The sequence below is a fragment of the Dipodomys ordii genome, unplaced genomic scaffold, assembly GCF_000151885.1.
Source record: "Dipodomys ordii isolate 6190 unplaced genomic scaffold, Dord_2.0 Scaffold4, whole genome shotgun sequence".
Taxonomy (NCBI): domain Eukaryota; kingdom Metazoa; phylum Chordata; class Mammalia; order Rodentia; family Heteromyidae; genus Dipodomys; species Dipodomys ordii.
Window position 1 is genome coordinate 22,943,120 of NW_012267220.1, and position 20,797 is coordinate 22,963,916.

The following is a 20,797-nucleotide window of genomic DNA, read 5'->3' on the forward strand; positions in this document are numbered from 1 at the left end:
TTTTTCTTTTTTTTGGGGGGGGGAATCCAGTCGTGGGGCCTGAACTCTGGGCCTGGGTGCTGTCCCTCAGCTCTTCAGCTCAAGGCTAGCGCTCTACCACTTGAGCCACAGCGCCACTTCCGGCTTTTTTCTTCTTGCTTATGTGGTGCTGAGGAATCGAACCCAGGGCCTCATGCATGCAAGGCAAGCGCTCTACCACTATGCCATCTTCCCAGCCCCTGTACAGTATTTTCACAATGAAAACCTATTTTTAAATAGATTTGGGGAGAAAAAAAATCTAGTCTCTGTCTTTTACCAGCTTGAACTCTAGTCAGAGGAAGGTCTACATGTAAACAGGGGAATTAGATAGATAGATAGATAGATAGATAGATAGATAGATAGATAGATAGATAGATAGATAGTAGATAGATAGATAATAGTAGATGATACTTGAGAGATAGATAGATGGTAGATAGATAGATAGATAGTTAGATAGATAGATAGATAACCTAAATTTTTGTGGTATTAAATGGCATAGCAATATACAATGCTTACTGAAATGAGTAAGTACTAAGGAAGAGGCACTGTGGCTCAAAGTGATAGATTTCTAGGCTTGAGCAAAAGAGAATAAGAACTGAATAAGTGTCAGCTATTGTCACTATCATGATGACCTCTCATAGATATTACAATGCTACTAAAACAAATAAAAAGGATAGTTATCATGTGGAATAATTTAACAGGGTGAATTTTGGATAAAAGACGTTTTCTTTTAACTTAAAAGTGAACTGCAACAGGAAAGTAGTATTTGACTCTAAAAGGTAGTATTTATGGAGGAAGTAATTACTACTTCAAATATCTAAAGTCCAAGCAGTTCCAAAATAACCTTTCCTAGTTTAGTGCAAATCACAGTGTCGTATTATTTTTTTAAGGCCCCTGTTAGTTTAACACAGAGAAACAGGTTTGGATTGCTGGTTTGCCTGCTTTTAAAATAAAAGATAGTTCTAAAATAGGATTCAAAAGAGAATACTCTCAATTTAAAACACAGTAAATCACTGTGACCAAAGGGTGAATGAAAATACATCATTGTAATAACAAGTATGACAGATTTTAATATTTACATAAGATTTATTATTTATATTATCTATATTTGATTATTTATATCTAGAGCATTTTGATGATAACATCTATTGAACAAAAAAGTGGACAAAAAGACTTGGAGTGGAATAAATTCTAGACTCTATTTTTAACCAGTTTATACTGTAGCAGAGAGAGGTCCACATTTAGACAATGGAATGGGATGCTGCCTTACTATAATACCAACACCTTCTTTTACTGTACTAGGTATTGAACTCAAGGTCTTACTATGCTTGCTGGATAAGTATGCTATGCCATTTTTTTCAGATAGGGACTCATACTTCTTGAGGTCAACATTGAACCATAATCCTTCTCCATCTACTTTTCATGCAGCTGGGATTACACGCATGCACTATTACGCACAGTCCTTCTCTCACAAGTTTTATCTTAAATATTTCAAGAATCACTGGACTATTGGCTTTTTTAAATACTAAGGACAAATGAGAGAGTTTCTTTTTTAGGAATTTTTGCTTTAGTTCACTTTTGAAAGCACCTGCTAGTTTACTACAGAGTTATTTTTAACCTTGATATTAACTTTATGTTCAACTTTTCTTTAGAATAATTACCAATACATTCCGTATCTTTCCTATGGAATACGCAGTGTGTGAGCAATTCATAATTCATTATGATATATGCAGCTTTGTCTGTGAAGCTCCCAGAGTCTTTCAGTTCTCTCATGTTTATAAGCCAGACCCACTTAGTTATGCACCTATTTGTGTGTGTGTTTAACTACTTTTAATAAAGTTTGTGATAAGAACAGTCATTTTTATGTCAAATATGAAAGTTCATGGTTTTATATTTTAATACGTTTTTATTGTAAAAATACTGGATGTACAGAAGGGTTACAGTTACATGAGTAAGGTAGTGAGTACATTTCCTATGAAGCATTGTTGCCTCCTCCTTTGTTTTTTCCCCTACCATCCCTTCCCTCCCACCTCCACAACTACACTCCCCCCCTACTCCCCACCCCCTCACCTAAATTGTAAAGTTTGTTTTCAACATACTGTCTTACGTATCTCATTGTTACAATGGTCAACCTGTATCCCTATTTAAGCATTTTGAAGAAGTATTTTTCCCCCAGAACTTTAACCCATTGGAGTAATCCAAGATTTCCTTGCTCAAATATATCTCTTTTTTGTCACATCAATTGATCAAATTATTCATGCATAAGTCATAATTAAGATATATTTTAATTATTGAAGAGAAGAATTACTTGTCATGGAATCCTTATCTCTGAAAAGGGATGTGAATATTACTTAGCTGTGTGGGTATAACTAACTTATACGTTAGCAGCGTCTAGCTTCACAGTCATGCCACTGCTCATTAGTAAGCAAGTAAGAAAAATAGAAATGAACTCCACAGGGACTAGTCCACTTAATACAACCAAGAATAGCCTATCAATCTTGACTAATGCCAAAGTTAGAGTTAAACATCATGGCATATAACTCTATCTAGTGACTAAGCTATAACTTAAAATTCTCAGCTAGCTATGGAAAGTACCCAAAATGGACACTCCACTGTCAAAGATAGATTTTTTGAGAAAAATTCTTAAAGAAAATGTGCAATGCATAACAGATGTTTGAAAAATAGAAAATTCTAGTAACCTACAGAGCTCTACTGTTTTATAGTGAACCTAATTTTCAATTTTAATATTAGGTAGAAAACATGACATTGTAAGATGACTCATTTGACACTTGTTTCTCTGTTGAGCTAACAGAGGCATTTAAACAAGTAACATGACAAAATGATTTTCAGGAAACCTTTGATAATATTGACTAGCTACCACAAAATGTTTGTCCAAGGTTTATAGATTTCTGTCTATTTGCCACAAGAACTTCTTTTATATTTACTACTAGAAAGAGATCAATGAATAATCTCTGTTTTTTTTCACTGTGGGCATCATGTATGAGATGCCTCCAGCTTTGTTCTTTTTGCTCAGAGTTGTTTTGACTACTGGGTCTTTTTGAAATTCCATATGATATTTTATTATTTTTTCTATTTCCATGAAGAATGTCATTGTTCATTTGATGAGTATTACATTGAATCTAAAGGTCACTTTAGATATGACTACCATTTTAACAATACAGTCTTCCAGCCCATGAGCATGTTGTCTTTCTGTTTTTCTGAGTTTGACCTCTATAATTCTTCAATTGTTTCATAACTTTCACTTCTTCAATTAAATTTATTCCTTAATACTTTGCTTCTGTGTATGTCTATAACCGTATCGGATGGGATTGCTTTTTCCATCCATTTATCATTACTGGCACATAAAAAAATTGCTACTGAGTGTATGTTGATGCATTCAGCAACTTTACTAAATGCATATACCATTTTTTTAGTTGAAGCTGTAGTGTTTTCTACACAGAGGATCATGTTGTTTGAGAAGAGAGATGGTTTGACTTTGCCTATTTTGAACTGGGTGTCCTTTATTTCTTTCTCTTGACTAGTTGCTCCTGTGAAGATCTCTAATATGAGTTGAATAAGAGTTGTAGATGTGAACATTCTTTTCCAGTTCCAGATCTTAGAGGGAATGCCTTCAGCTCTTTCAGTTGAGTCAGAGGAGTTTTTGTTGTTGTTGTTTTTCTTAAGGATAGTTTTAAGAGCAGTCACTTCGTCACTTTAATTGTACATTTATGAAGAAAGAGACTGATCCTCAGATCACGAGGACAAGGACAGCTTTTATTTGTAAAATAGGTAACGAGAGGAACAAAGCCATCTACTGTTCTACTGTACAGAAGACCTAAAGATATCATCATAAAAGGATGCAATTTTAATTTAGTGGAATCTCTAGCTCTGTTCCACCCCCAGAAACTCCTGTATTTAATTGGTGATACAGAGAATTTTAATCACAGTAATGGAAACTGTAATAACTTGAGCAATTTGGGACAGAGCAGCTTCAAGTATGTGCTCAGCAACATAAAGGGACCTTGAAGTATATTGGCATGCATATTGGGAGACATTACCTATGCAATTCAAAAAATCATCTTCTAATCAAGGACATCAATAATTGGCCTTCAATATTTGTAATTGCTATAGGGTAAAAGGCTAGATTTGGCATATACCAGCTCAAGATAACACAGTAGGTTTCACAGTTTCACAGATTGAATACACTGCCAGGTCTTTGATTATTATTACAGAGATAGACAACATGAATAGAAGAGGTGACCATCAGCTCAAGAAGTGGCAGGAACCAAGGGAAAACAGATGACCCCAAGCAGTATAGTTAATTCATTTCAACAGTAGCTCAAAACAAATCCCAAGATTCCAAAGTGATCCCTCAAGAAATGTATCCAGTCTTGTGATTCTAAGATCATTTCTAGGTGATTTGAAACAAATATCATATTCCAGTGCCATCAACAATCTAATATTTTAGTTGCTTTTACTGACAATTTCAAAAATCCTCTAATCCTTCTAAGCTATTGTTGAAAGGGGGAAAAATTCTCTCATTATAATCCAGAGCTTCCTGTTAACATTAAGGTCAAGTGGATGAAGCCCCTACATACAATCTATTCATTTCCCCTTCCAGGCTTGACAGAGAATGAAGCAATTTTTCTGCTTTGGAAGGCTTCTTCAGTAATATTCACCCTGAAAGTTCTAAATGCTTCAAGGTGCAGAAAATTAGAGACTGATTGCACAGTAATTTTGACAAATTTTAATGAATTTTATTAAAGTTTAAGTCATTTTAGAAAATAGTGTCTTAACCCCAACACTTGGGCGACTGAGAGAGGAAGCCAGTGAGTTTGAGACCAGCCTCGGATGTTTAATTACCTCTTGTTTCAGAAACAAACTAGGTAAATAAATAAAAACAATGCCATATTTCCTATTTGTTATTTGTTGTTGTTGTTGTTTGCTTTTGCTTTCTTTTTTGCTGGTTGTGGGTCTGAACTCAGGGCCTGGCACTGTCCCTGAGCCTCTTCATGCTCAAGGCTAACACGCTACTACTTTGAGCCACAGCACCACTTCCAGTTGTTTTCCGGCAGTTAATTGAAGATAAGAGTCTCACGGACTTTCCTGCCTGAGCTGGCTTCAACCACAATCCTCAGATCTCAGACTCCTGAATAGCTAGGAGTTACAGGTGTGAGCTACCAGCACCCAGCCTTATTTCCTTTTTTAATTAAAAAATATCTTACCTAATATGCATGTTTTTTAAATAACAGGTTTATATTTTGGGTATTTTGCTCAGAAAAATCATGAGTTGCATGAGATGCATTTCAATGCATCTGTATATGCACATTCCATTTTTGTGTATATACATTCCTTGAGATTATTAAGGGATTAATGTTTCTAAAGTTCATGATTGGATGTAGAAGAATCCTTAAACCTTTGCCTTTACACATTTGCAATTACACATTTCTAGGTAAACTGTCCATAGCTTTGTGGATTCTACCAACATTCCTAAAGTAGCCTATGTTTGAGTTCTTCTGAGTCAGTCTCTTACCCAGGGAATAGATCAATTTTGCACACCCTAACATCTTTGCTACAGATAACAAATGCATTGAGACACATTGACAGAGATGACATCCCTTGGGCTTTTTGTGAATGAAGCATCTCACTGTCATCAATCAGGCTGTACTTCATGCAGATGTGGAAACCATTTGCATGCCATTCACTTCAATTGTCCTTTCCCAACATACAGATAAACATTACAGTGACCCAAACCAGAAAATAATAGCAGCCAGGGATTCCTAATAATACTTTCAATGGAAACCAAGTTTTATTTGGAAATGCAGTCACCTCTCTTCTATAGATGATCATATGTCTATACAATGAATGACTGCATTGATGGTAGGTGCTGGAATCCAAATTAGATCATTTTAATGTATCATTTAAAACACAATTTATGTAACTTTTTGATCAGGTTATTACAAAATACATTGTGTTTTTTGTATTTATGATTATCAGATACATTATATATATGCATTATTTTCAAAGTGATGTACAGAGGGGTTACAGTTACATAAGTAAGGTAATAAGTACATTTCTTGCTGAACTTGTTACCCCCTTCCTCATTTTTCCCCACTTTCCCTCCCTCCCAGTCCTCCCAAGTTGTACAGATCATTCGCAACATATTGTCTCGTGAGTATCGATGTTGAATAGGTTCTCCCCTTGTCCTTTGTCTCACCATCCGTTGTTCCTTTCCTTCCTTAATTTAGATAAATGTATATACAATACCCAGGGTACCAAAATCAAATACAGTGACAACAGGAAATAAACCATAGGGGGAATAACACACAAAAGAAACAAGAAATCATATAGTACATTAAAAACAACAACAAAGAAAAACCTCTTGTGTCCATGTCTTGGAGTTCATTTCACTTAGCATCATCTTATATGGTCATAGGTCCCATGGTTTCCCTTATTTGCAATAATTAGTATACATTTAGGATAATCGTAGCAGATGAACAGATACATTTTTTTAAGGCGGGTCATTTTCTCTTATGGTGTCCACTATTTAAATCAAATAGAGACTGTGCCAAACCCTAGTATAATCAAACTGTGGATATCTGCTCCCCTGCCAGTACCTTTCAAAATTAGAGAAGATAGAAAAACCGTTCCAAGCCAGAGGAGCACAAGCCTAACAGGAAAGCTATATGCCATGTGGAAGCCTGTGGGACAGGGGCTGCTGAGGCAGAGTTACAAGGCCCAAAGCTACGCTAACAGTGCAGCGCAGTGATCATTCTAGTTTTATAGGGAACCATGAGTTTCCTAATACCATGGAAACACTTGGAACTATTCTTGCCACCTTTGAGTGAATCTGAAATCATTCTAAATTTTTATTTTATTTTGTAACATAGTTATTCTAAAATTTTAAAAAACACAATAAAACCAAATAGAGGTTTTATTTTTCAAATATCCAATGTAAATACCTCTTTTTATTGAAGCCTAGAGGGGAAAAATAATAGCAAAAACTCACTAGAAACAGAAATGTCATCATGTCAAATATTATATCATTAGAAAAGAACACAGACAGTATAGATAAGGAGAAAATGACACAGATTTTTAAAAAACAGCTTAGTTCATGTTGTGAAACATAAAAAAGTTGACTTAGTACAGTTGATAATTAATAAATTTAAAAAGAGAACTTGTGGTCTTAGAAAAATGCTTTTCAGTCAAATACCAATGGGCCACACCTGTAATCCTAGCTACTCAGGAGGCTGAGATCTGAGGATCACAGTTCAAAGCCAGCCTGGGCAGGAAAGTCCCCAGGAGAGTGAGATTCTTATCTCCAATTAACCACTCAAAAACTGGAAGTAGAGCTGTGGCTCAATATGGTAAAGCTCTAGCCTTGAGCCAAAGAACTCAAGGATAGCACCTAGGCCCTGAGTTCAAGCCCCATGACAAACAACAGCAACAAAAACATGCCTTTCATTGTAATGCTTTTCAATGTGTCAATTTCGGATTAATATAGCTGCATAGTAACACTAAAGTAGGTGTAGGTAATATTTGAAGAACTATTTGCCTTTGTGTTCAGTAAGATCTTCATAGTTTATGGGGAAGAAAAATAAGGCACGTTTTAAAGCTTAATTTTAAAAGGAAAACAGAGCAACCAGAAAACTGGAAAAATGTTTTGAAAAATAAAATTCACTCAGTGATGATTATAATAAGGTTTTTTCTTTAGAATTCCTTTATAAAAGCATAAAAGGTTCCATTCATATATTTTAGATTTTGAAATAATAAATATGTAATTTATTGATTTTGACTTTGAAAAATAGAAACATTTTCCAGTGCTACTCACTTTGATATTGAAAAAAATAAAAATTCTTTCATGGTTTTGTGGGGTTTTAGATATTAACATCTGGTTGTAATCCACATACACGTTAGCTTGTGACAGTCTGGTTTGGGATGCCTATTTGATCTCCATAGGACATCCTCAAGTGTACGTTGGGGCATTAAATTCAGGAGATTCATTTTGTTAAAATATAACTCTAACTTGTGCCCACATACACTCATTCCTCGTATTATACAGATGTACACTTGAGAGTGGCAAATGTGTCTTGCTTCCTTTTTGTGCTTATTATACACCTGGTTAACTAGGAGTCTGAAGCAGAAACCATAAAATGACAAGATTGAAACTCATACAATGATGGAATGCCTTGAATAGATTCCATTAAGACAAGAAACAATATTCAAAAAGTGTGTCTACCACCTAAGATTTGGTTGTATGAATCGTTCTTTGTATGTTATCATTATAATGAGAAAAAAGTTAATTTTTTCCATGTGCCAATATGACTCCTCAAGTCCAGTTCACAGCTTCATCCAAAAGAAATAACAACTTCCAGTTATTTCTGTGCAGTATAAAATGGCAAGCCAATAACATGCCACATTACAGCAACCAAGAATAAAATTCATAGCGCTTTGCTATAATAATAACCAGGAGAAGCCATTTTTACAGTCATCCCTTTCTTCGTTGCAAACCTAGCTGTCCCAAAGCCCTAATTATATTTGCAATAGATTTCCTTATTTTTCTCTACTTTCGTGATTAATAACAGATTGGTAATTAATTCTACCCTTGGTTTTTGAGGGCCTCTGGACTCACTCCTTGAAGACAGTGAAAGCCAGTTGAAACGTTCAACCAAGAATTCTGGTGTTCTAATATTCAGTAGCTGTTTACACAGAAGCCCTTCTTCACTACAGCTTGGAGCTGGGTCTACCACATACTGTATTTTTAAGTGGAAAAGCACTATCTCAAACAATCATTCAGGGATTCCGAAAATCACACATTTTTGTATTTGGAGCTATCATCTCTCAAAAAGTTACGATTCTTAGTATGTAGTATTTTCTGTGAAAATTTCTTCTAAATCAGTAATTCATCCTCTTGAGATTTTGCTGCCACCACTACTTCTGAATGCCTCTCTCCTCTGCCAACTGTGACAAAGTGGTATGATCTAGATGGATCTCTGGGTTAGTAGTTCTTTCAAAAAATTCTGTTGATGTTCATGAAGTCAACTCTTAATTATTTCGCCTGTTTTGTGTAGTTTTTGCTGTTGTTTTGGTGTTTCAATAGGAAGAACATTTTTTTCATATAAATATAGTAATTTACAGAATAGACATTTACCAAGGGAGTCATAATGTAAATACAACAAACAAGCAATAATTACCAAATCAATCGGTGCTATTTACTCTATATACCCAGAAGCACCTTCTGCTACCTGCCTTAGCCAGACTTATTTTTATCCCGTGTATCAATGGTACAACATAGAGCACAAATTTTATTTAAACCCACATGAAAGCAATTGTAAGAGAGAGAAAAACGTTGAGGAATTGTGTGAATTCAGACAGCCTCTTTATTTCCAAGGTTACCCACTTAGAGTGCATTCCTCTACAGCTGGACCACTGCATTCATGCCCAAGGCTTCCTCATCACTGAATCTTGAGTCCTGGGGGATAGTAACACACAGTAGAGTGAGGGAAAAAGAAACAGCAGACAAGATGAAAGGGACTGGACTCAACCTTGGTCTATGGTGCTGCTAGCAGGGATGGCAAGGTTTTGAGGAGAGGCCAATCCAGTAATTCAAAACATTGGATTGTAGATCATGTGACACATCTTCATGCTTTCTCTCTTTGGTAGAATAAAGTTGGAAATTTAAAGAATTTTAATTGATGACTATTTAGACCTTAGAATCAGCAAAAGTTTGCTTTTTTGATAAGTTCTTTATTGTGAAAATGCTGTACATAAGGGTTACAGTTACATGGGCAAGGTAATGAGTACATTTCTTATCAAGCATTGTTGACTCCTCCTTTGTTTTTCCCCTACCATCCCTTCCCTCCTATCTCCACAACTACACTCCCCACACACACACCTCACCCCCACCTCCCACCCCCACCTAAATTGTAAAGTTCATTTTTCAACATAGTGTCTCGGACATCTCATTGCTGCAATGGAGCAACCTGTATCCCTATTTAAACATTTTGTTTAAAAGTTTGCTTTTAAAATACCTCCAAAGCCAGTGCCAGTGGTTCTTGCCTGTAATCCTAACTACTCAGGAGGCTGTGATCTAAGGATCTTGGTTCAAAGCCAGCTGAGTTAGATAAATCCAGAAGACTCTTACCTCTAATTAATCAGCTAAAGGCTGGAAGTAGAGATATAGGTCAAGTGCTAGAGCACTACTTTTGAGCACAAAAGACAAACAAGAGCATGAACCCCTGAGTTAAAGTCCCAATACAGTATACACACACACACACACACACACACACACACACACGTATTTAATTTGACATGTTGGGGATACATCAAAAAGATGTGATCAGTCTTCTACTTATAATGCATCTGTAGCTTTCCCTTCTATATTACACCCAAATGATTTGCATAGATAGATAGATAGATAGATAGATAGATAGATAGATAGATAGATAGATAGATAGATAGATAGATAGATAGATAGATATGTAAGGTAGGTAATATGAAGGAAAATCAGTATAGATTTTTGTCTTGAGTTCTAATATTTCTCATATACTTCTATAGAATAAAATTGCATATTTATCTAAAGGCCATTAATAATGCTATCAGCCATCTATAAGTCTGCTTAATTTATCTATTGTATCTTTATTGAATCTAGAATCAGACTCCAGGATTAAGAATTGCCCAGGATGGTAAAGATGGTGAGAGTGGATGGTAATAGAGAGCCCTGAGAGGAGCATGAATGGATGAAAGAAAGGCATAACTGAGAACCAATTAGAGTGACGTTGAGCTGTAAGGCAGTGGCAACTGCAGCCTCCACTGATTCTGTGTGGAGCTAGCTTGTGTGGCTCCCTATGGTTGTTCCAAATTGAGACAATGGGCAAGTTTCTTCCCCAAACTTACCAGTCATTGGCCTTTGCCTGTCCATAGAAAGTTGTGTAACCTTGATGAGGTAGTTTCTTGTTGTCAAGGACATTTCCCAACAAGACAAGTAGCTGCGATAATTGGCAGCAGCAGGGAAGACAGCTCATTGGCCCTGAGGATGGAATTTGGGGGTAGCTCAGCAGTCTCTGTGACCTTCACTCTCACTGCCTAGCTAGCTGTATACACTGACACAAGTAGCTCGTAGCCAAATGTGTGGTTGTGAATTTGATATTCAATGAATACCAAAATAGGATTCTTAGCTACTAGGAAAAATGAAATATCATCTTAAATGATGACAAAGAATTTTCCAGGTAGGGGCTGGGAAGATGGCTCTGTAGTAGAGTGCTTGCCTAGCATGCATAAGGCCCTGGGTTCGATTCCTCAGCACCACATAAGCAGAAAAAGAAATGGCACTGTGGTAGAGTGCTAGCCTTGAGCTGAAGAGCTGAAGGACAGCACCTGGGCCCAGAGTTCAGGCCCCATGACCCTCAGGAAAAAAAAAAGTATTTCTCAGGTAAAGAAAAGGAGAGATGAATAGCAGGCAAAAATATGTAAGAACACAAAAAGTCTTTACAAGGAATTCTGGGTAATTTGAGTAAAATAAAGCACACATAACTCCAACTGGCAAAATATATGGCTACAATCACCTTTAGGTCAAGTTTGTGGAGAACTTTCAATGTTCAGACAAAAACAAAAAGTTGCTTTCTGGGTAAGGTGAGGTTGCCATTTAAGTAAGAAAATAAAATGATCTGTTTTTTAAAAAAACTAAAATTTTAAAGGTAATGCAGAAATGAGTTCCCAGTGGAAGGGACATAAGAAACACCAAAGGAAGATAGAAAGAAGGGGTACACTTCTTTGCAAGAATTCAGTTCAGAGAACATGACAGCCATAAAGAGGGCACTGACAAGGGACAGGGAAAATACAGAGTTAGATGCCCTGTGAGAGATCAGCCTGATAAGGGTTGAAAACTGACCTTTTGCAATGGATGAAAGAGAAGAATTGAAAGTAGGTGCAAGATTTACAGCTTGAAAATGAAGAGAGAAATAGGGTGAGTCATTGACAAAAACAGTGAATAAAAGTACAGAAACAAACGGGATGCCAGTGGCTCACACCTGTAATTTTAGGTACTGAGGAGACTGAGATTCGAGGATCACAATTCAAAGCCAGCCCAGGAAGAAAAGTCTTCATGAGACTCTTAACTCCAATTAAACACTCAAAAACAGGAAGTGGCGCTATGGCTCAATTCTTTTATGTTGCTCTAATTTTTGCCTCAACATGTGTGTGTGCTATCAATGAAATGCAATCACAAAGAAAACTTACTATTTTTTAATATATATATCACTGTGAGCAGCCTACATCATGTGTTTAGACCCTTTCTGCATAGACAAACCTCAGGACTCTGACAGAAACTAAAATAGGTCCATTCAGTCCAAAGTTGCATAACCACCTTTCAGTTCTTTCAATGACCCCACTGACAGCTATATTTATAGTTGCAAAATGCAAAGGAAGAACAGAGTTTCTTTCAAAGCATGAATTCAGGTGACTTGTGACATTATTCAATAGCGCGTATGTTGGCTTACAATTGTGCCTATTCGCCGATTGCAAATAATTTGAATACAAGAAAAAAAACTGATGATGAGAGTTTTAAAACATCATGGTATTTTGGCAAGAGTAATAAATCCAACTGTTTATCGATTTCTCCAGGCTGGAATCTGTTTGTAGTAATAGGAATCAGATAAAAGGCCCTGCACATGCCAATCATTAAGCTGTATCCAGAGCCCCTGTTTCGTTGAGATAGAATTTGAATATGTATTCCAGTTTGGCCTTGAACCATCATCTTCCTACTAGCCTTCCAAGTACTGGGATTACAAGTGTTTGCTGCCTTGCCTCACTTGACTTGGTTTTTATTTATGTTCTATCTGACATCCTTTTTGGTCAGTTATGGAACCTGATTTCTTTTTTTAGCTCTAAAAAGTGCTAGTGAAACTTCCTGGCATGCTTGGTCACTTTCTTCAACACTCAGATGAGGAAGAGGTTGATTGGCAAGAGAGGGGCCTGAGATCTAGGAGCTTTTCAGCACTTTCTGGGCTGTATTTCAGGAATAAGCATACTTAATGAGTCTTAAATGTTCAGCTCAGATAACAGAGAAGGAAATCAGGTCAGGCTGACTCCAGGAGGTAGAGAAGCCATGTGCTTAGAGGAGTTATATACATAGTAAGAATAGGGTCCAAGGACAGTTATCTACTTATATTCACATAGAGGTGAAAGTCATTTTTTCTTAAATGTTTTGAAACAGTGGAATACAGAATGTAAGTTTTTCTTACAAAGTGCCTGTGAAGACTTTAATTTAAATGTCCTCAAACCAGAAAACAATGACTAAATAGTTGATGGCATTTTAAATTACAAATTGGCCCAGTAGTTTTCATTACCGTTAACACCAAGTATATATTGTTTATCTTAGTTATTCCTAGCATATTTCTAAGTTAAGAAGAGTAACATCATTGCTTTTTTAATTGGCATAAGAATATTGTTAGAATAGATTGTCTGTTATTCTATTTTTATATAAATTACGAGACATTTTAAGTAATGGACTATAAGCTCCTCAGTGAATATTTTCCATTATATTAAAATTTTTTAAATTAGGGACATAAGATATTCTATTCATCTTTCAGTCTCATAGGAGACCTTCAAAATTGTTCAAAATAAAAGAAATTCATACATTCCTTGGTTTGACTTAAAATAGGTTTAGGGTAAGAACACATAAGTCCAAAAGATTAACAAATATATTATTCATGTGTGTGTGTGTGTGTGAGAGAGAGAGAGAGAGAGAGAAGAGAGAGAAAGAAGAGAGAGAGAGAAGAGAGAGAGAGAAATCTCCACTGGAGAATCTGTTTTGATTTTTAAACTGTTTTTATATACAGAAGTACTTTACAGTGCACAAAAATTTCTTCCAACACTTATATGTTCTGGGTAAGAATTCTAATGCATTAATTTCCTTCCTAGATCTCCTAGATCTCATTTGATGACTACATATGTGTGTGTGTGTGTGTGTGTGTGTGTGTGTAGATTCTTGATTTCCAGAGAGAATTAATACAGCACATGGTTAGAATTCTATCTTTACTCAAGTGTTAGGGTTTTCAAAGGACCTTGTTCTCCCAAGAGAAAATAGTACAGGTATATTCTAACAATGAATAAACACATCTAACACCTTGAAAATACAATCTCCAGGTTAATCAAGATTCATCAAAAATAATATCAGCATGCTAACTTGCAATAAAAAGCACATTAATTACTCTGTTTGGCTCTTTTGCTTCTTGTTTTTCTTTCAGAATGCTGCCATCTTCTGGTCAAGTATTATCCCTTCACACACAAGAAAGGAGTCACCAGTAGGAGGCAAATTAACTTTATATAAATTCACCTTTTCTCATTAATAATGGCCCATTTAAAATGTGTGTCGACAATACAACCTAGACAGTCTGAAATGTATTCGCTATAATCTTTTAATTTTCAAAAATTGCTCTTCTTGACTGCTTTTTTTGTTGGTGGTCATGGGGCTTATATACAGATCCTGGGCACTCTCCCTGAGCTTTATTGCTCAAAACTAGTGCTCTATCACCTTGAGCCACAGACCCCTGGACCTTCTTGCCCTGGCTGGCTTCAAATGGCAAGCCTCAGATCTCAGTCTCTTGAGTCACTAGGATCATAGCATGAGAACTCAGCTTGAATGTTTATTTTTATAGTAATTACTAACAATCCTTATGCCATACTTTCAGACAAAATAGAGTTCTGTGACTAACTTCTCCTTTCCATCACAGAGTTTTTTGTTTTATAATTTCTTGCGGGATTATTTAGTAAAGGGGATGGCCTTTAAAGGGTTAGTTTTGCTCTCCCCAATATGTTTTCTTTCATTTAAATACTGAACAAAATGAAAATTCTTGTCCTGTGCCAGACTCTATGCCAAGCCAGGAAAATGCAAACATAAGCAAGATAATCTCTCCAGACTTGAAAACACACGTGTGACTTTTCTTTAGCCCAGTGCTAGAATCCTCCATTATGCCATACTATCCCTAACTTACTCTATACAAAACATTTTTGTGGTGTTTTTGTTTGTTTAATATATTTTTATTGTAAAGATACTGTACAGAGGGGTGACAGTTACATGGGTAAGGTCATGAGTGCATTTCTTATCGAGCATTATTACCCCCCCCCTTTGCTTTCCCCCTACCATCCCTTCCCTATCCACTTCCTCCCTCCCCTCCCCAATTTATAAAGTTTGTTTTCAACATATTGCCTTGTATGTTTCATTGCTACAATGGGTCAACCTTGTATTAGCATTTTTTTATTTCCCTTCCCCTCCCCAAATTAAAAAATGTATATCCAAGCTGCATGGCACCAGAATCAAATACAATGAAAACAGGGGTCATACCGTGAGGGAGAACATACAAAAGAAACAAAAATTCACATAATACATTAAAAACAACAGTGACAAAGATAAAATCTCTGTGTCTCTACCTTAAGGTTCATTTCGCTTAGCATCATCTTATATGATCATATGTATACAGCTTTGGACCTTTTTATTTTAATTCTTATTTTTTGTGAACATACTGTACAGAGGGGTTACAATTACATGGGCAAGATAATGAGTACATTTCTTATCAAGCATTGTAGCCTCCTCCTTTTTTTCCCTTCACATCTCTTCCCAGCCTCCCCCCCCCCGCCTCCCCTCCCAATCTCCCCCACCTCCACCCACCCCACCCCCCCGCACCAAAGTTGTAAAGTTCGTTTTCGACATGACAACTTGTACTTCTCATAGTTGCAACAGGTCCACCTGTATCCTTAAACGACTTGTTTTCCCCATCTCCTCCACAAGTTATACTGACATCAAATATAGTGAAAGCAGGGGTTATACTGTGGGGGAGGGACATACAAAGCAACAAAGAAATAATCTTATAAATGCGTTAGAAACACATGCATGAAAGAAAAAAAACATTAAAATACATATCTAAGGGTTCATTTTCCTAACATCACCTTATCTGACCTTTTCTGCTTGACTCATACATATACTAGATATTGCAAATAAGGGAAACCATGGGACCTATGTTTCTTTGGGCCTGGCTTACTTCACTTAATTTTTTCCAAGCCTTTCCATTTCCTAACAAATGGAGAAATGTCATTCTTTCTGATGGAGGCATAGAATTCCACTGTGTATATATACCACATTTTCTTGATCCATTCATCTACTGAGGGGCATCTGGGTTGGTTCCATATCTTAGCTATGGTAAATAATGCAGCAATAAACATAGTTGTGCTGGTAGCTTTAGTATGGTCTTGTTTGTAAACATAGCTTTGGACCTTTTCTGCTTGTCTGGTAAGATTATCCTAGAAGCAATCCAAAAATTCACATGGAACAATAAAAGACCCTGAATAGAAAAATGATCCTTAACAGAAAGAATAGTGCTGGAGGAATATCTATACCAAATTTCAAACTCTACTACAAAGCCATTGTAATCAAAACAGCTTGGTACTGGCACAAGAACAGACCTGAGGACCAATGGAATAGAACTGAAGATCCAGAAATGAACCCACAGACCTATAGCCATCTAATCTTTGATAAGGGAGCTAAAAAATAGAGTGGAAGAAAGACAGCCTCTTCCATAAATGGTGCTGGCAAAATTGGTTAAACACTTATAGAAAACTAAAGCTAGATCCGTATATGTCACCCTGCACCAGAATCAACTCCAAATGGATCAAAGACCTCAAAGTAAAAGCAGACACCCTGAAAACATTACAGGAAGGAATAGGAGAAACTCTAGGTCTCCTTGGCACAGGCCGAAGTATTCTGAGTAAAGACCCAGAAACACAACAAATCAAAGAAAGGTTGGACAAATGAGATTTCATGAAGCTGCAGAGCTTCTGCATGGCAAAGGACATAGCTAACAACATCAATAGCAAGCCCATGGATTGGGAGAAGATCTTCACCCAAAACATTTTAATTTACCAAAACCAAATCCAAGTCACAATGCACAATTATGAGGTGAATCTTTTAAAACTCACTGCATTTGGTAAAGCAATGATTTCTATATAATTTTCCTTTTCCCTCTTTGTCATCATGTTTATAATCTTCCACAAGTATAATTCTCACCAAATAACCCTGATGACAGACACAGCCATCAATATTTAACAGATGAAGAATATTGACACAGTGAGACCCACAGACTTGACGCAAGGTCACTCAACAAGCTGATGGTTAAACATTGGCTAAGAGTTGGAACCAGAAAGAAAGAAAGACAAAGAAAGAGAAAGAAAGAAAGAAAGAAAGAAAGAAAGAAAGAAAGAAAGAAAGAAAGAAAGAAAGAAAGAAAGAAAGAAAGAAAGAAAGAAAGAAAGAGAAAAGAAGATAGAAAGGAAAAGAAAAGAAGAGAGAAAGGGAGAGAAAGAGAGAAAAAAGAATGAAAGAGAGAATAAGAGAGAAAGGGAGAGAGAAAAGAAAGGAAGGAAAGAAGGAAGGAAGGAAGAAAAAGAAAGAAAGGAAAGAAAGAAAGAAAGAAAATGGAAGGGGAGGAAAGGAAAAAGAAGAAGACAATTGTCCTGATCTTTGAAGTTTTTACTCTCTTTTTATTAGCTATGAATCCATAAAACTAATCACTCCTCCCAAACACTTGCCTTACTTCTTACCTCATCTAACCTCCTGCTTATAGCACTGTGCTGCAACTACATATACTTCACTTCCCATATTCAAACACTGCAAATAAAGAGTGGGCCGTGAGCCAGGAGAACATCCTAGATGTTCATGATGTCAGAAGCCAGCTAAGCTCTCAAGAAGAAAGCTTTTTTGTTGTTGTTGTATCTCTTGTATGTTCTTCCCCCACGTTATAACCCCTGTTTTCACTGTATTTGACTTCAGTGCCCTACATCTTGAATATACATTTTTCTAATTTGGGGAGGGGAAAGAAAATAACAAAATGCTGAAACAAGAACACAGCTTGACCCACTGAAACAATGAGATGTACAAGACACTATGTTGAAAACGAATTTTACAACTTGGGGAGTTGGGTAGTTGGGGAGGGAAGGGATGTTAGGGGAAATGTACTCATTATCTTACTCATGAACTGTAACCCCTCTGTACACTATTTTTACAATAAAAAAAAACATTAAAAAACTCAAAAATGAAGGAAGCTTAGCATTAGTGAATCTTGCAGTACCCGCTACTCTTCCTCCCATTATGAAAAGAAAACAAGTAAATGATTGTGTGTTTTATGTTTTCTCGTTTTTCAGCATTTTACTAAGCCATTTATTCAATGGTTAAAATTTTTAAAGGAACTCACAATGATTCAGTGAGTTTGTTGAGGTAAAAATGCACAGTGAACACTCTACCCACAATGGCCACCTTATTAATGCAGTAGATATGCTCTTTGAACACAACACATAAAATAATATTGATCAATTGTAGTTTAAATAACATATTTGCATGTTGCTTCGCTCCTGTGAAAAATTGTTCTTTAGGCTGAATCACATTCTGGAATTTTCTGAACTATGGCATAATAGGATGAGACAATATGTCATTGAAAAAGGGACCAGACCAAGACAATTGGGTTAACTGAGAGAATATCAACAAGTCAGAAAGAACATCTTGTCCTGCATGTCATAAACAAATAGAGAGTAATTTATAGAGTCAAATGCTCAGCAAGATGGAAATATTTCCACCTCAGGGGAAGCTGAAAAATGAAGGAGCCTTTTGATCATCAGGCAAACACCACAACATGTGATTATATTCAAAATGACACTAATGAATGTGGTCTTTATCTGGGAAGACAGGATTATGGAAAATGATTAATAATTCTGTCACCCCCTCTTTTCATCCATCCTAATAATTGTCATTAACTTTGGGCTACAGCTGTCTTTGAAACTCTCAGTAGCTTTGCCCTGAGCCCACCCATAGTGACAGCTTGAGTCATCTCAACTCATTAGAATCTTCCAAAGGATATAAATTACCATTTACAAATATAAATTCCTAGAAAGTTTTGTTTCTCTGACTCTGAGATAGCTTACCCTATAAGCCTCTTGTTATTTGAATAAAAGTTTTGAGCTAAACAGATTTCACAGGACTATTTCCTTTAAAACAGAATGTCCTGTGTACGTCTTTAGCTTTTCCTTCTATCAATGGGGCATTTCTTTCTATTCAAGAAGATGAAGAAATACTTCAGCACTTAGTCAACATATGACAGAAAGTTCATGAACTGTGCTTTAGAGTTTTAGCCACTGAGATGTCAGCAAGTAAGTCCTAGTATTTCACCAGTAATGAACACAAACACTTTATGGGGAGGGGTTTCTGCCTTGAACTGGCGTCCTGAAGAAATGATGTCCTTCCACGTCACCGAAGAGGAATGTGTTTGGACATTTTCCTGGTATGCTGATGAACTGACCACCAACCCTCAAACAATGCTGCTGCTTGTGTACAACATGGTTGTAAACAGGCTTCTCATGGAAACGATGATTTATATTGATTGCCGTTTTCTCTATAAATGTTTAATCTCTATTAACAATTATTAAGGGAAGCCTGACTTGAAGTATTTCTGAAACTGTAAATCTCCAACAAAGATCAATTCTCTTTATTTAGTCTAACTTTTCCCAGGCAGTTAAAGTCTTGTTTCTCATTAGCAAAGCCATTTACATACACACATTTTTAAAAAGAAATAGCAAATGATAACAGGGTGTGGTTCTTTCCTGGAAAGTAAAATATCAGATCAAAGGAATGCTCTCTTAAGCTATTTTAGTAAATTTGTGATCTACTTATATCAATGTCTGATCAAAGCATTTTCAAGAGACCTGGCTCTTAGAATGTACCATTATGATGCAGCAGCTTTGTTTGGTTCATTTATGCTGTACTTACTCAGTCATGATGCTGTTTCTAAGAATCAATATTACCTTTTGGATTTTTGTTGTTTTAGTATGCTTTCATTCAGGGTTTTTCTTGTGGTATTAGAATTAGAACAAAAGCCCTCACATTTCCTTATCTAGCTTGCATAGCTGACACTCTACCTCTTGAACCACACCTCCACCCATGATTTTATTTTGCTGGTTATTTGGAGATATTCTTACTGATCCTCCAGACTTCAGTTTCCTGAGTAGCTATACTTACAGGTGTGGCCACTAGCACCCTGGTTGCCTTCTGGTTATTTGCATTTTAGTTAATTCTTGCATAATTACTAAGAATCCACTGTGAGCAAAATGCTGTACAAGATATCAAAAGTACAACAGCCTTCCTCTATGGGACAGAGTGAAACAGAGACAGATGAATGAATAACCATTTTCAGAAAACTTCGGTGGGGGAGGATGAAGAGGGGCAAATAATTGAACTTTTGGAATCAAAGGAAGGTGATAAACAGATGCAGGGGCATCAGATTCAAATCTGGTTAGAGTTAGTTCCCATGTGTCTCCTATTCAGAGAGAGAGAGAGAGAGAGAGAGGACAAGATAATATGTAGACTTGGAGAAAATCTCTTAAATGGGGACAGAATATGTAGAATATCTCTAGAGAAAACTGCTTTGAAGGCTACTACACCTGACTTAAGGTAATAAGAATGAAAAGGAGAAGGGGGGCATGGATTCGAGACACACTAAGATTTGTGGCTTTTTTTTTTGGCCAGTTGTGGGGGCTGAACTCTGGGCCTGGGCACTGTTCCTCAGCTCTTCAGCACAAGGCTACCACTTGAGCCACAGTACCACTTCTGGCTTTTTTCTGCTTATGTGGTGCTGAGGAATCGAACCCAAGGACTCATGCATATAAGGCAACCACTCTACCTCTGAGCCAACTTTTGAGATGTACAAGTCATTATGTCAAAAACTAACTTTACAACTTTTTT

General features: G+C 36.5%; 1 protein-coding gene across 1 annotated transcript in view; it reads left to right on the forward strand.

Moving 5' to 3' along the window:
* Positions 1-20,797, forward strand: part of Dlc1 (DLC1 Rho GTPase activating protein) — a 353,391-nt gene that overhangs the window by 96,067 nt on the left and 236,527 nt on the right. The window lies entirely within an intron of this gene.